General features: G+C 46.0%; 1 long non-coding RNA gene across 2 annotated transcripts; it reads left to right on the top strand.

Moving 5' to 3' along the window:
* Window positions 1-2,795: 2,795 nt before the first annotated feature.
* LOC149340917 (uncharacterized) lies at window positions 2,796-8,337 on the top strand. Of its 2 annotated transcripts, XR_016283672.1 has the most exons (4): window positions 3,934-4,578; window positions 4,803-4,892; window positions 5,985-6,096; window positions 7,968-8,049. It is a non-coding gene; the product is annotated as an uncharacterized LOC149340917 (long non-coding RNA). The 2 variants fall into 2 exon arrangements; XR_016283673.1 differs by having other exon boundaries at window positions 2,796-4,578; window positions 5,985-8,337.
* Window positions 8,338-12,428: the final 4,091 nt, after the last annotated feature.

Here is a 12,428-nt window from a genome sequence, read left to right on the forward strand (position 1 = left end):
TTCGCTTTTATTTATTATTCCAGACATCCTTGTTTCTCGTTCTTTTTGAAGCCGCAGCTTTTGCAGACCGCACGGCAAAGACGGCCGGCACCTACCACCTCGGAGTGAGGCACCACCGCCGACGGCTCCCACGGCTCCTTAAGTGGAACGGGCGTCAGCGAGGCGAGAGCTACCCGCCGGAGCGACTCGCTTGCAATGACATGATTTCACTTTATGTTATTGTTTTTGCTGGCAATATTTTCCTTCTCTGTCTCTGGTACCTTCTTGCTCTGCTTCGTTATCTTTGAGAACAGTCTCCGCCGGGCCGCAAAGCGGCCCGAGCGGCTTTCTCGGATAATGTTTTTTTTTTTTTTTATTCGAGGTGTTTGCCATTAGGCATAATGTAAAAGGGAAAGAAAGTTATAAGAAGGAGTGTAAACAAGCCTCGCTTAAAAAGTATGGTATGGTATGTGCGCTGTAGTGCACTTTCTTTAAGGAACCCACGCCCTTCGATGGGCTATGCCGTGCTACTGTCGACGAAGGGAGCGGCCTTGCACTAGTCAGGGCTACTAGTCGACGCTCTTCAACCTAATGGAATGTCAAGCGTACAAATCGGGCGGGTTATTGTTCTGTGTTCTGTGTAAAGGGTGTAGAAAGTGGTAGGAGAGAGCATGATTTGCCGAAGCCAGCTGATTTGGCTGCCATTAAAATCGAGGGGTAGGCTTTGGCTGCTTGATGTGTACCTCCAGCATAATAGCTGCGCATGTAAACACGTAACACAATGTAAATACGCAAACACACAATGTCAACACTTGTATCGTTGCATTTGCTTCTGTACCCCACAAACAAAATTCAACAAACGGGTTGCCCATCCTCCTGACTCGTATCCGCCATACGAGTCGGTTGTCATTCTGCGCCAATCAGCGCGGGGACGCTGAATAGTTGGCCAGACCATACACTCTAAGAAAAAAGGGTGTAAGAAGGGTGCATCTTCACGACTTATGCTATCTGAAGGCGCATGGACTAAAGAAGCACTTTGCAGAGTGCATCGTTACACCCGTGTGGAGGTGGTGGAGGCTGTTAGTCTCTTTGAGAAAACTTACCCCTTTTTTTACTCCTCAAACCAGCTGTGTTCCCTCTGCGCGAAGACGCTGTACAGCAAAGTATGCAGCCCTCACCGCCTCCCCTCCCTCTCGAAGATGGCCCTCTCCCAAAAGCGGGGTGGCGGGGTTATTTTGAGGACAATAGTTGAAAGCTATGCTGGCTCACGCTCCCCCACTGCATTGATCCTTTCACCCGCGCTGGCGACACTGACCGCGCCTCCTCGCTTCTTCAAGGGACCAGAAGCTATTTCTTCGAAGAACACGTACAGCGATCTTCTGCCCATCTCCGCCTGACATGGTCGGCAATAATGGCGGACGAAGGGGCTTGGCGGATGCACAGAACGTTACTGAAAAAAGGTGCATTGGCCGCGATCGGCCACGACAACCATCACGCATGCAAACATGCTCTTGGTTGCTAACGACCAAAATAATCACTAATATTCGGTGCATGTGCTTTCATACTCATGATTGGATATCATTTTAAAAAAGAAGTAAGTCAGCAAAGACAGACGGCATGATCGGTGCTGTGTTACTCCTCTGACCAATAGCAGCTCTGAACGAAATCAACAGTTTAGCGCTTCAACACACCAGAGGCATGAAAATTATTGCGCTTATAATTTCGGCTTGTGGTTAAGCTTTTATTAAAGAGGTAATAAAAGCTTTAAAAGGAACAGTTTTGCTTCACAGCCAGCGTAAGCTCTATTAGTCCGCGCTGTTCTTCATTTTCTAATAGCGTACGATAAGTACCAGGGCGGTTAATTCCCTCCGTACAATTTCGAATAACGTGCACTGCTTTTCGAATAACCCCTCGTTGTGGCACATGTTCCTGAGCTAATAACAGACGAATAACAGAAAGGGTTCAGGTTAACATGCATACAAGTTAATAAATCAAAATCAGACGAACGAGCGAGATTGTTGACGCTGTAATTTTATGTTAGCTGAAGATGCAATGTAACGCAAATCCCGAATAAATTGCACTCTCATATTTCTGCTCCATTTCAACAGCAAAAAAGAGCCCTACTCGCTGATAAACGTGTGATCTTCACCACTAATACTGACAACGCTGAAAAACAAAAATGCAAGAAACTAGGGAAGGAATAATTCTGCATCTGAACTGAGTTGTGAACGTGGCCTGACCATTCCATATATATAGGTACATTTTTGTTTAGAGCACTTTTACCAAGACACGAGCCAGGCCTCAGAGTCGCACTTTTGCTGGTCTACTATGAGATCACCAGCATTTGTACATCTGCTCGGAAACTCCTCAACGCAGTGTAAAAGACATTTCGGCGTTTCCTTTCCAACAAGCGTACGGATCCTTTCTCTCGGCACAAGATAGCGAAGCCCATAGTAATCAGTTTTCGAGATAGCTGCATTTCCTGATCATGTTTTGGCGCGTACAAGTGTTTCACATAGAAGCAATTCAATTTCAGCTTATTTTACATTGATAAACAGGGAGCGAGGTGACCAACGCGATTTAAGTCTATTCGAACTTCTCTTGCGTATGAAATTGTGCTGCACGCCTACAAGAGCAGAAATTAGCTTAAACTCAGTGTACGTGTGCGTAACTTTTAGCTTTTAGGTTGTTCCGCGCAGCTTTAATGCAGTCAAGTATAGTACTGATATTCAGAAATGAAGTTGACTGCCTCCAATTTTTTTTTCGAACTGTAGCGCTATGGAAGTATAGAATTCCGCAACAAACCGGGTGCCAGAGGAAACAGTAATCAAGGCGCTTATATTGAGGCAGTGCATTGTGAATTCTTATGGAATGGTTCATGCGTCAGGAAATAACTCTTTCTTTTAGAGGCTAATGATAAGCACTAAACAGTACATTGCACTAGATAGACGCTGCCCGAAGACCCAAGCTCGAAAATAAATGAAACCACGGCGTATAAACCGGCAGGTTTTCCTTCATCATCGTAAGTTGCTTCGGATGACTGAGACTTTTGTCTTGTATGCACAAATAAAACTGAGCTAAAGGACACATTGTATCGCACTGACGAACCAATCTTTAACAAAAGCATAAATTCAGCGGTGGCAACTGCCTATATTGAATAAAATGAAAGTGCGTATAATAGACGGAATCGCCCGAATAACCAGTCGGTTGAAGCGTCTTAACGGATGCTTGCTGGCATAGCGCTGGCAGTGCTCCATTTCTGCTCTGTTGACCCATTTTGAAAATATTTTGAGAACTTCGCGAACACTGGAACGATGAGAGGTGAGAACTGCTGCATCAGCAGTTGTCGACTGTCGTTTGAAGCCCTCTTCTGCGCCATCTTCCTCAAATGTTGTGAATCCCCTTTGTTTGCCTGACGCTTCTGATCACTCGATGCGGCTTTATTAAATCAATATTTCTACAGCTGTATCTATTTCGATTGAGTTAAACTATTTTTGAACAGAGCGGTTTTTCTTTCTTCGGATTCTCCTCACACGTGCGGCCCCATAAGCACAAAATAAAGTTGAAATTTCTCGCAGCAATATCACGCGGCAATATCAGTATTTAAAACTGTTACTGTGCCTGACATTGAATCAATAATGCTGCAGCATTTACATCGCTTTTTTAGCCGGTTCTATGACTGATTTAGAAGTACAGGAAGGGCAGTTTATTGATATATATTTCGCAGTGCCTTCTGTACGCGGTAGTAAATGAGAGCTGACGAGAACTTCCGAATGATGCTCGTAACTTTAAGCTGCAGCTGCTCTGAAAACTATTCTGTTGCATACGCCACACATTTACGGCAGCATCTGCGTAATTCATACTGCGTAATAGTTGGCTGCATTAAAAGCTTCAAAGGGATACTGCAAGGACTGACAAGACGAGTCTCGCCGCGCTCGTTGTCTCCGATAACGGAAGAGTTGTGCGCACGCCGAAAGCGCGGAAAAATACGTGCCACAAGGGCAGAGAGGCGCATGCAAAAATAATAAGCTACCAGCACATTGCAACGACCAAAGGTTGTCGCCCGCACGCGGGCGGCTTGACCTTGGGACATTACTGGGAACGCAGACGTTCTTTCAGTCAGCGGAGAAAAGGAAAAGAGGGGAAGCGCGGGGTCCGGCGGAACGAAAGAAAGGCACGAAGCATGGAGGAAGGAAAACCTCCTCTGTAATTCCTCTATGGTGCGAAGCAAGCTTTGGAAGCGATGGCTGGCGATGGGTTGTAGTTTCTCGTGGTTTCTCCCTTCTCTCTCTTCAGGTCACGTGCCTGTCTATTTGGATTGGCCGCTCGCGTAGAGTCGAAGACGAAGCCGCTGTTTACCGCGACTGGGTGCCGTCGTGCAAGTCGCGACGCGCATTCCTCTTTTCATCTTGTAGTACGGGCCTGTGTGCGTTTAGGTTCTGTTCAGCGATTACTTCATCGTGCAAGCTTCATCGATGCGTGACGCTGCAGTGCGCGACATCTTCGCGAAAGAGTCAACGTCTGAAAGAAACAGCGCACGCCAGATCGTCGCGGCGCCCTCATCGTACGGATTCTTTGCGCCCAATTTCAACCGTACAAGTAAGTGACATTTTCGTTTGGTCATATGGGTTGTTTCCTGCCATCAAGTTATGGTCTGTTCAGTACAGATTTTTTTATCATGGATTGTGTGCGCGAGCCGCTGCTTGTTGCTATTTTCTTGTTTTGAGCCGGTCGCGTGCGGCCGGAGGGAGCCTATCGTGTACAACACACGATCGCAGCGGCGCAATCTGCCGGCGTCTTTCTCATGCTTTCTTTCGCTGCAGGCCATGATCCTTCGTCTGCCGTGCGAAAGAACATTGCCGGTCGTCTCTTCAACGCCAAGTATTTGTCCCTGCTCACGACCATTCAGTAAGGTAAGTCCAAGCCGCAGTCTCCGTTCTGTAAGGGGCGAGTAAATTAGGGTGCGCGCTTCTGTGGCACGTACTGCGCGCAGTGCTCACATCTACTGCAGCACTGTATATGTGATTCTTATTGGACCATAATCCCTTTGTAATTTTAGCGCTGCAAGGCAACTCCTTCTGCCAGGCCGCTTTTTTTTTTTTTTTTGCGAATGGACGGCGTCAATTTTTTTTTCTTTATCACGGACTAGCAAGCAAACGATAAAACAGTAAACGTGAAATTTATTTATGCATAGGCACGAAATTAGCAGCTCATTTGTGCTCTGCGCTTCCTGGCATGCGGCCGTTTTCGCTTACACCTTGCAATATTTTTGCTAACCCAGAATGTGACTTATCATGCCAGCAGTTTTACTGCATTCGAATGGCAAGATGCGCTTGCTAATGGTGTTAAGTTGATATGTAACTGGCTCTTCACTCAGGCTGAGAACTAATAGAGAAAAGTGAACTTGTTTAGTTCTTTTTACTAGTGAAAAGGTCGGGGCTAGTTGGTGGCCAAACATTAGCTCACAAAAGCGTACAGTCTATGTCACCTCTTTTTCTGCTCTTGTATTCTCTTATGAAAGAGGGAGACTTTAGGTTTGATGTCGCTCTAAGAGGTTGAATAGAAGAATACGCTAGTATCTAAGCTTTTCTGTTTAGAACAATAAGGATTTTGGTTGCACTGCTGTAATCTGTCAACGAAAAAAAAATTCTGTAATGAATACTGTCAATCTCGTAAGCAGTAGCAGTATAGTTTTCTTTTTTCTGCAGTGGCTGTTAGAAAATATGTTAATTATGTTAGGCACTTAGTGGCAATTCACTGGTAATAGGCCATTGTGCTGTGGAAGTTTGTGTAGGCTTACTGTGCCAGTGCATTGCGCCAATTATGCCTCTTATAAATATGTGGCAAGTGCTGTAATGGATAAAATTTGGAATAAAAAGTTGTTTGTTATTTTCAAAATATTCCTGTAGTTTTTTGAGCATGTGTGCTGCCATTACGTGGTTTAATGAACATATAAGTTATCACTAACCATTACACTAACGCTATAAATGACGCCTCTATTGCAGTGCACCTGGGAGAAGGAGGGATGCAAAGGTGCACAACCATTGTCACTCATGGCACCGAAGTTCAGCCTGGATTCTTCAAAACCGTACAAGTGGCCGGGACTAGATGTGTGTGGTATGTATGTTTTTATGTAATTGGGACATTGTTGCAAGTTCATCATCACTTGATGTCCATCCGTGAACATAGTATGCTATGTTGCACAGCTGCAGCCATTCTATTAGAGATTTTAGAGCTTTTCAATGTTTTCGAGGACTTAGTTCTGGAAGAATTTCTGAATAATGGTTTGATTGTGACCACTTTTATGGCATGAAGTATAAATGCAGTTTTTTTTCTGCAAAAGTAGGCTGGACTTCAGCAAAGATTTCATATTGAATTAGTTTGAGAGGCGCTGCCTACAATCCATGTTGCTGACGTCAGAAAAAAATGACACAATTATGGTAATGCTTGGCAGGGTGGCATGCTACCAAGCTAATATGACTAGCACCGTTTATGCATGTGAAGCTTAATGTGATATGCAGCTACGTGAGGCTGTTAATCTTCTTTGCACTGTTCACACTTTCTTTTTGAGTAGGAAGGTGCTGTTCACTGATGTGAATAATTTCCAACAACTCACATGAATCCATATTAGTTTTATTTCACATCGGAGTGAACTTAAAATTTAATTAAGCTCACGTTCCCTGCATGTGACAGCAGATATGGAAGGCAACTCTTTTAATAGCCATTCTTGAATGCTGTCAGTCAGTGTTTACAATTTCATTATGCTAAGCATCTGAAAAGATGTGTAAAGGTAACATTCTATTGTGCCAGCAAAATGTAATTCATGAGAATTACTGCTGCTGCATATGCTGCAAGCATTGGATGAAGCAGCACTGTCTAAATAAAAAGACGAGATTTGTAATTTCCTCAAGCAAAAATAGTGCTTTAGAAGGAGACTGTTCTATGCTGCTTGTGTAGTTAATGTAGTCTGTCAGTGAAGGCCAGTCCATAACCAAAGCTTTTTACACAGGCATAATGTAGAGGTGTAGTATGAAACAGGCTATGAACGTGAATAAAAAGTATCTGTATTATAATGTGGTCCAAATAATTTTTTGGGTATGACGTTACCTCATGCATGGAGACAATTCTTTAGATGTGTAAGTTGCCCTTGCTATTATTTCACATTTAGCCGAAAGCTTTTCTTTGTTTTCCAGGAGTGGTACACTAAGATTTATAGTGCATAGCCTTTGTGCATAGGCCTTTCACCAGGTATTTAAACTGTATCGAAAGGCTGTGACAATGGAATGCACCCAAAAATGCCATCACAGGGACAAGCTTCCTGCTGTTTGCTAATTGGAAATGAATTCACAGGTAATAATGCAGGGAAAATTACAGTTGGAAGTATCACTCATTGATGCTCAGATAATCACCTGCACTTCCCTTTTAGGAAGAAAATTCACTGTATGGGCAACAAAACATATAATGGCATCAGAGACCAGAGACATATTGTTAGCAAGGGCTGCATGAAACCTTAACCACTCTAGATACGGAGAAATAAAAACACGAGAATGGAGGGAAGGGTTTGTTAAACGGCATTTCATTTTAGTATCACCTTTTAGTAGCTTCCATTTCATGCACATGTTTTTCTGTTTCTCGATATGACCCTCTTCTTAGTCTGGCATCCGGGATGCCTACAGCCTGACCGTGCAGCTGGGCACAATAGTCTGGATTTTTCCTGAGAAGCCAGTGTGCTTGTGATAATGTCAGCATATGTGAGTGATTAAGTAGCTGCCATTTAGGACATGTTTTGTTTTTCCTGCATATCTTTTCTGATTTTGGTTCTCAATAATAAACAGAAGCCTGCACTTGTGGCATTGTTTTCATGCATTTCCATTTATCCCTGCCTTTTGTGTGGTTTACACTTTTAGACCTGAATTAACTAAGCCCATGGTCACGTCGTCTGAGCTTTGTGGTTGCAAAATTCATTATATGTTTTCTTCTCTGTGCAGGTCAAATACATGGTACATACTGCCTCCACCTGTATGAAGAAGACTGCCAGGGTCATTGCTGTAATGTGGTGTAGCATGTGGCAAAATAAATATGACGGTATGTTTCTTTCTCCGATTCGTTTATGAATTCTTTGTGTACATTCTGCAGTAGTACCTGCACCTGAACACACAATGACACAGACCATCTCACATGAAAGATTCGTCGCAACATTTTGACACTGCCTGCACTTCCAGAAAGACTCGGGCTTCTACCATATGGGTCAACTTTAGTTCTGCATTCAGTGGGCAGGTTTACGCTACAGAAGGGTAATAATGCTCTCGTGTGGACAGTATAAATACACCACCGAGTAGTGCATAGATACCCCTTGCAGTAGGGCATTACTTTGTACCAATAGAAGGGTAACTTTATCCATCATGTAAGGGTATAAGCTTGCACCACAGGGGTGCAAACTTTGCTCTGTTTATGACGGTATAAGTTTAGTCTTTGACAAAGTAACTTTGCACTTCTATACGTAGCATAAATTTATCTGCTAAAGGTGCAAACTTGCACCTTGCATGCTAGGATATGTTTATGCTTTCCTCAGGCTAACATTTACCCCTTTTAGAAAGGCGTAATGTTATACCTAACTGGTTTAAAGTTACTCTTCTTATGTCAGTGCAAGTTTAGGCTATTAGAGCGTAACATTACTCTATGTGCGAGAGCATAAATACTTAGTCTCCAAGAAACAGCGTAACCTTACCCCCAAAAAGGTGTCAGCTCAGCGACAAGTGTTTTACCCCTCAAAAAGACTAAGATCACACCTTTTTTTCTTAGAGTGTACTTCTTGTCACAATGATCCGCTTGTTACAATGATGCGATGTCACTGCATAAGAGCTCAACTTTTTCCCATGACCATCTTGCAGAAGCCGTACACATACCACCTGATGACGTAACAACGCTTCTGGTTGCATTCACCGATAATGACTCTGTATAATCCAGAAAAACTACCTCATACAACTGCCGCGGTCGACATAAATTCGCGGCATAGCAACGGACGAACAGATCCCGGATGTCAAGAGGTGCATGCTCATGGTAGCAGTTCAGTTAAATTCAACAGTTCTCATATACCATCAAGCCGTTGCTTCTGAGATTAGAACCGTGCAGAAGCTCTTATAGACCTAGATATTAAGGCTGCTTATGCGTATAGATTGCGAGTCTCCAATATCCATGGAGATCGCGCTTTAGATCAGCCCGGAGATCGGCGTAAGCGCAAGGCCCTGTTTACATAGGCTGCGCTCGAGCACTCGCCAGAATAATGATTTGGTGATCGAATTAGCGTCTTAATTTATGCGTGATTACGCTTCGGAACGGGTTTCTTGCTCACGGTCGAGCCATCGCGCACGATCACAAGGAAACCGGCGCTCCGACAAAAGCCGGTTCGTCAAACGTAAATCCTTGGCAAGGACAAACCTGCACTAATGAAATCTGCAGCTTATACATATATATAGTATACGTGGCCAAATGCGTAGCCAGAAGGAAAGTCAAGACGGGAGAGGAAGCAGAACGACCTTAACAGAAGCGCGATAATGCAACCCGGTTGTGGTGGCGAGCTTGGATCGATTGTCGAGGCAAGGAATGGTATACAGCGCGACTGTTACTGATAACCGTCTATGCTCGCAGGGACAGCACGCATGCGCAGATAAGAAAATGTTTGAATTTTACACTGCCTCACTACACCGCTAGTGTTACCGACCCTGCAAAGAACTGCGCACGCGCGTGCCATGCGTGTAAACGGCTCACACATGAATTAACGCTAGAGCTCTCTGTTTAAACTGAGTGCATGTGCTAGAGCTCGACTTAAGCGCTTTTACTTCGATCTGTTGACACAGACCCCGAGTTCGGTTTAGAAACGTTTTTTGCCTACGCCCACCGTGCTCAATTAGGGCAGACTTTTAGGTGGTGCTTGGCTCTTGAAGACTCATTTGAGACCACCGTGTTTGAGGCCGAGAAGTGTTTACTCTGGTTTATTACGTCATCAGCTTCTCCCTTCCATTGCAAGCTCCGAAGATAAATAACATTTGCAATGACACACCAATCGTGTCCACGACTCGCACGCCGGGGAAGGCACCAACCGTCCCCCGCCAATGCTCCACCTTGAACTCGGCTTTCGTCCGCGAAGCGTAATACCACACCGCTCCCTCTCTCTTACCGGACGTACCCGTACGTCACGCACTTGGAACTCAGCCGCGCGTTCTCCGCTGAACCGTACGGGTTACCTCGATACGTGGGAGCGTTTCCGCTCCACCGTCGGCGCTGGGTGTGATCCAGTGTCCCTTACCGACGGCGAAGCGCCTGCCGAAGCCAGCGCCGCCACGTCCGCTGGCCTCGTCGTGTTGTCGTTTCACATGTCGCGGCGTCCTCAAACGCCTGCCAGCGGGCTGACTGCCGCCGCCGACACATCTGGGTATAGTGTGCGTTGCGGCCCGCTAGTGTCTTCGGAGAAGCATGTCGCCGCCGAGTTCCGTGACGTCCCATTCTGGACCGCAGATACAGTGCACTTTGACGAGCACGTCATGCAGGCGCCTCTCACTGGGGTGTCAAAAGGACCCTTCTTCAGCGGAGACATTTTCCGTCCCCAACGCAGCTTCTTGACCATCGTTCCTAGCGCCAGTCGGCAAATCCTATAATCGCAAGGGTTGACAGTGGGGTCGTTGGCCGCTGACCGCGACACCCAACTTTTGGATTCACTGCGTTCATGGTTGGGCGAAACTGAAGGTGCTTCCGCTTCTGTGCCACTGTGTTAAAACAGTTTCTCACAGCATTTTGTCTAGCTTCTTGCAACGGATATTACAAGCTTGTTTTGTTAATGTTGTACAGGCTAAAGCTATTGAACTTGCTTTATCTAAAGCAATACTAAATATCCCGCCTGTTAAGACCTTTTAGAAAAATTGGCGGGGGCTTAGCCTTGGTTAAGCCTGGTAGGTTGCGAAAGCAAATGTTTTATACTGCATATGCAGCGCCTCTAGTGGGAAGAGCGCGGCGCGCCGTGCCAAGAAGCCTCCGTCACCCGACGAGCCGAGTTGGTAGTCGTAGTCCGTCTCTCGCTCCTGGTATGACGTCACGCCATAACGTCGCTAGCGCCTCTAGCGGGAGGAGCGCGGCGCGCCGTGCCAAGCGGCCGCTGTTGCCCTACGAGCCGAGTTGGTAGCCCGTCTCTCGCTCTTGGTATGACGTCACGCTATAGCGTCACTAGCGCCTCCAGCGGGAGGAGCGCGGCGCGCCGTACCAGGCGGCCTCCGTTTGGTAGCCCGTGTCTCGCTCTTGGTATGACGGCACGCTATAGCGTCACTAGCGCCTCTAGCGGGAGGAGCGCGGCGCGCCGCGCTAAGCGGCCGCCGCTACCCGACGAGCCGAGTTGGTAGCCCGTCTCTCGCTCCTGGTATGACGCCACGCTGTGACGTCACTAGGCATAGTATGACGTCAGGGGTGATTCTAAAGGTCAAACGTGCCAAGTGGGCGCCGTTACGCGAGAAGGCCGTTCTTGGGAGTAGTATTGCTTTCGAAATAAAAGGTCGCAGGGACATCTAATTATCTTATGTTTGGAAATGCGATACATTAAAAGCTGTTGATGCCTTTACCAGAAGTGACCTCACCTCCGGTCTGGTGACGTCACTTGCCCCTAACCAATGGGAAATATCCGCTCTGATGGCGTCACCTCACTCCAGCCAATGGGCGAATTTCATGACTGACATCTTTTTCCCGATGAGGCTTTTAATGTTATCCCATTAACAAATGTTGCCGCAGGTGGGCTGCATGCGAAGTGAGGGGAAAAACTCCACGCCCGTCACGGCTAGAAATCTATACTACGAAGAACAATGCGTGTCCTGCAAGCAGAAATCGGCACAGTCGCAAAGGCACGTGAAAACACTCCGCGATAGCCGCAACGCTATTGTCATGGTGGAGTACACTGCGACCGACTTGTTGAAGTACAGCTGTACGCTGTTGCGACGAGTGCGACATCCGCTCCCGGTCGCAAAGCGGTGACAGAAATCCCAGTTTCCTGCTGAAAAAATCGCGTGTGAAAGAAGCCAACAGCCACTGAAGTCTGAATCCAACTGAAAATTCGGGGAATATGTATTTTTGTTAGCGGTGCTGTTCATTAAAGTTATAAATGAGTAGTGTAACCAGAAAAGTAGCAGGTAATTTTACATAAAGTAGAAGACAAACCATATGCCTTTGTTAAGATCTGAACCCACAACCGCCGCATGTCCCGTACTATGCTGTGATTTTTCACAATCTTTCTCTATGCTCCAATTTCTCATAACATTCCTCTACGCTTTCCTTGGTTTCAGTGAGCGTTCGCTCCTGCCATAAATATATTATTACGAATTGACTATTTAAAGGCGGAGATAGTGTGCGAGAGCAAAGGCCGATGGCCTCAGAGTCCAGATGAACCTACATAAGTGCGCACCACAGCGTCG

This window comes from Amblyomma mixtum, chromosome 6 (assembly GCF_055824585.1).
Source record: "Amblyomma mixtum isolate Tamu chromosome 6, ASM5582458v1, whole genome shotgun sequence".
In the NCBI taxonomy this organism is placed as follows: domain Eukaryota; kingdom Metazoa; phylum Arthropoda; class Arachnida; order Ixodida; family Ixodidae; genus Amblyomma; species Amblyomma mixtum.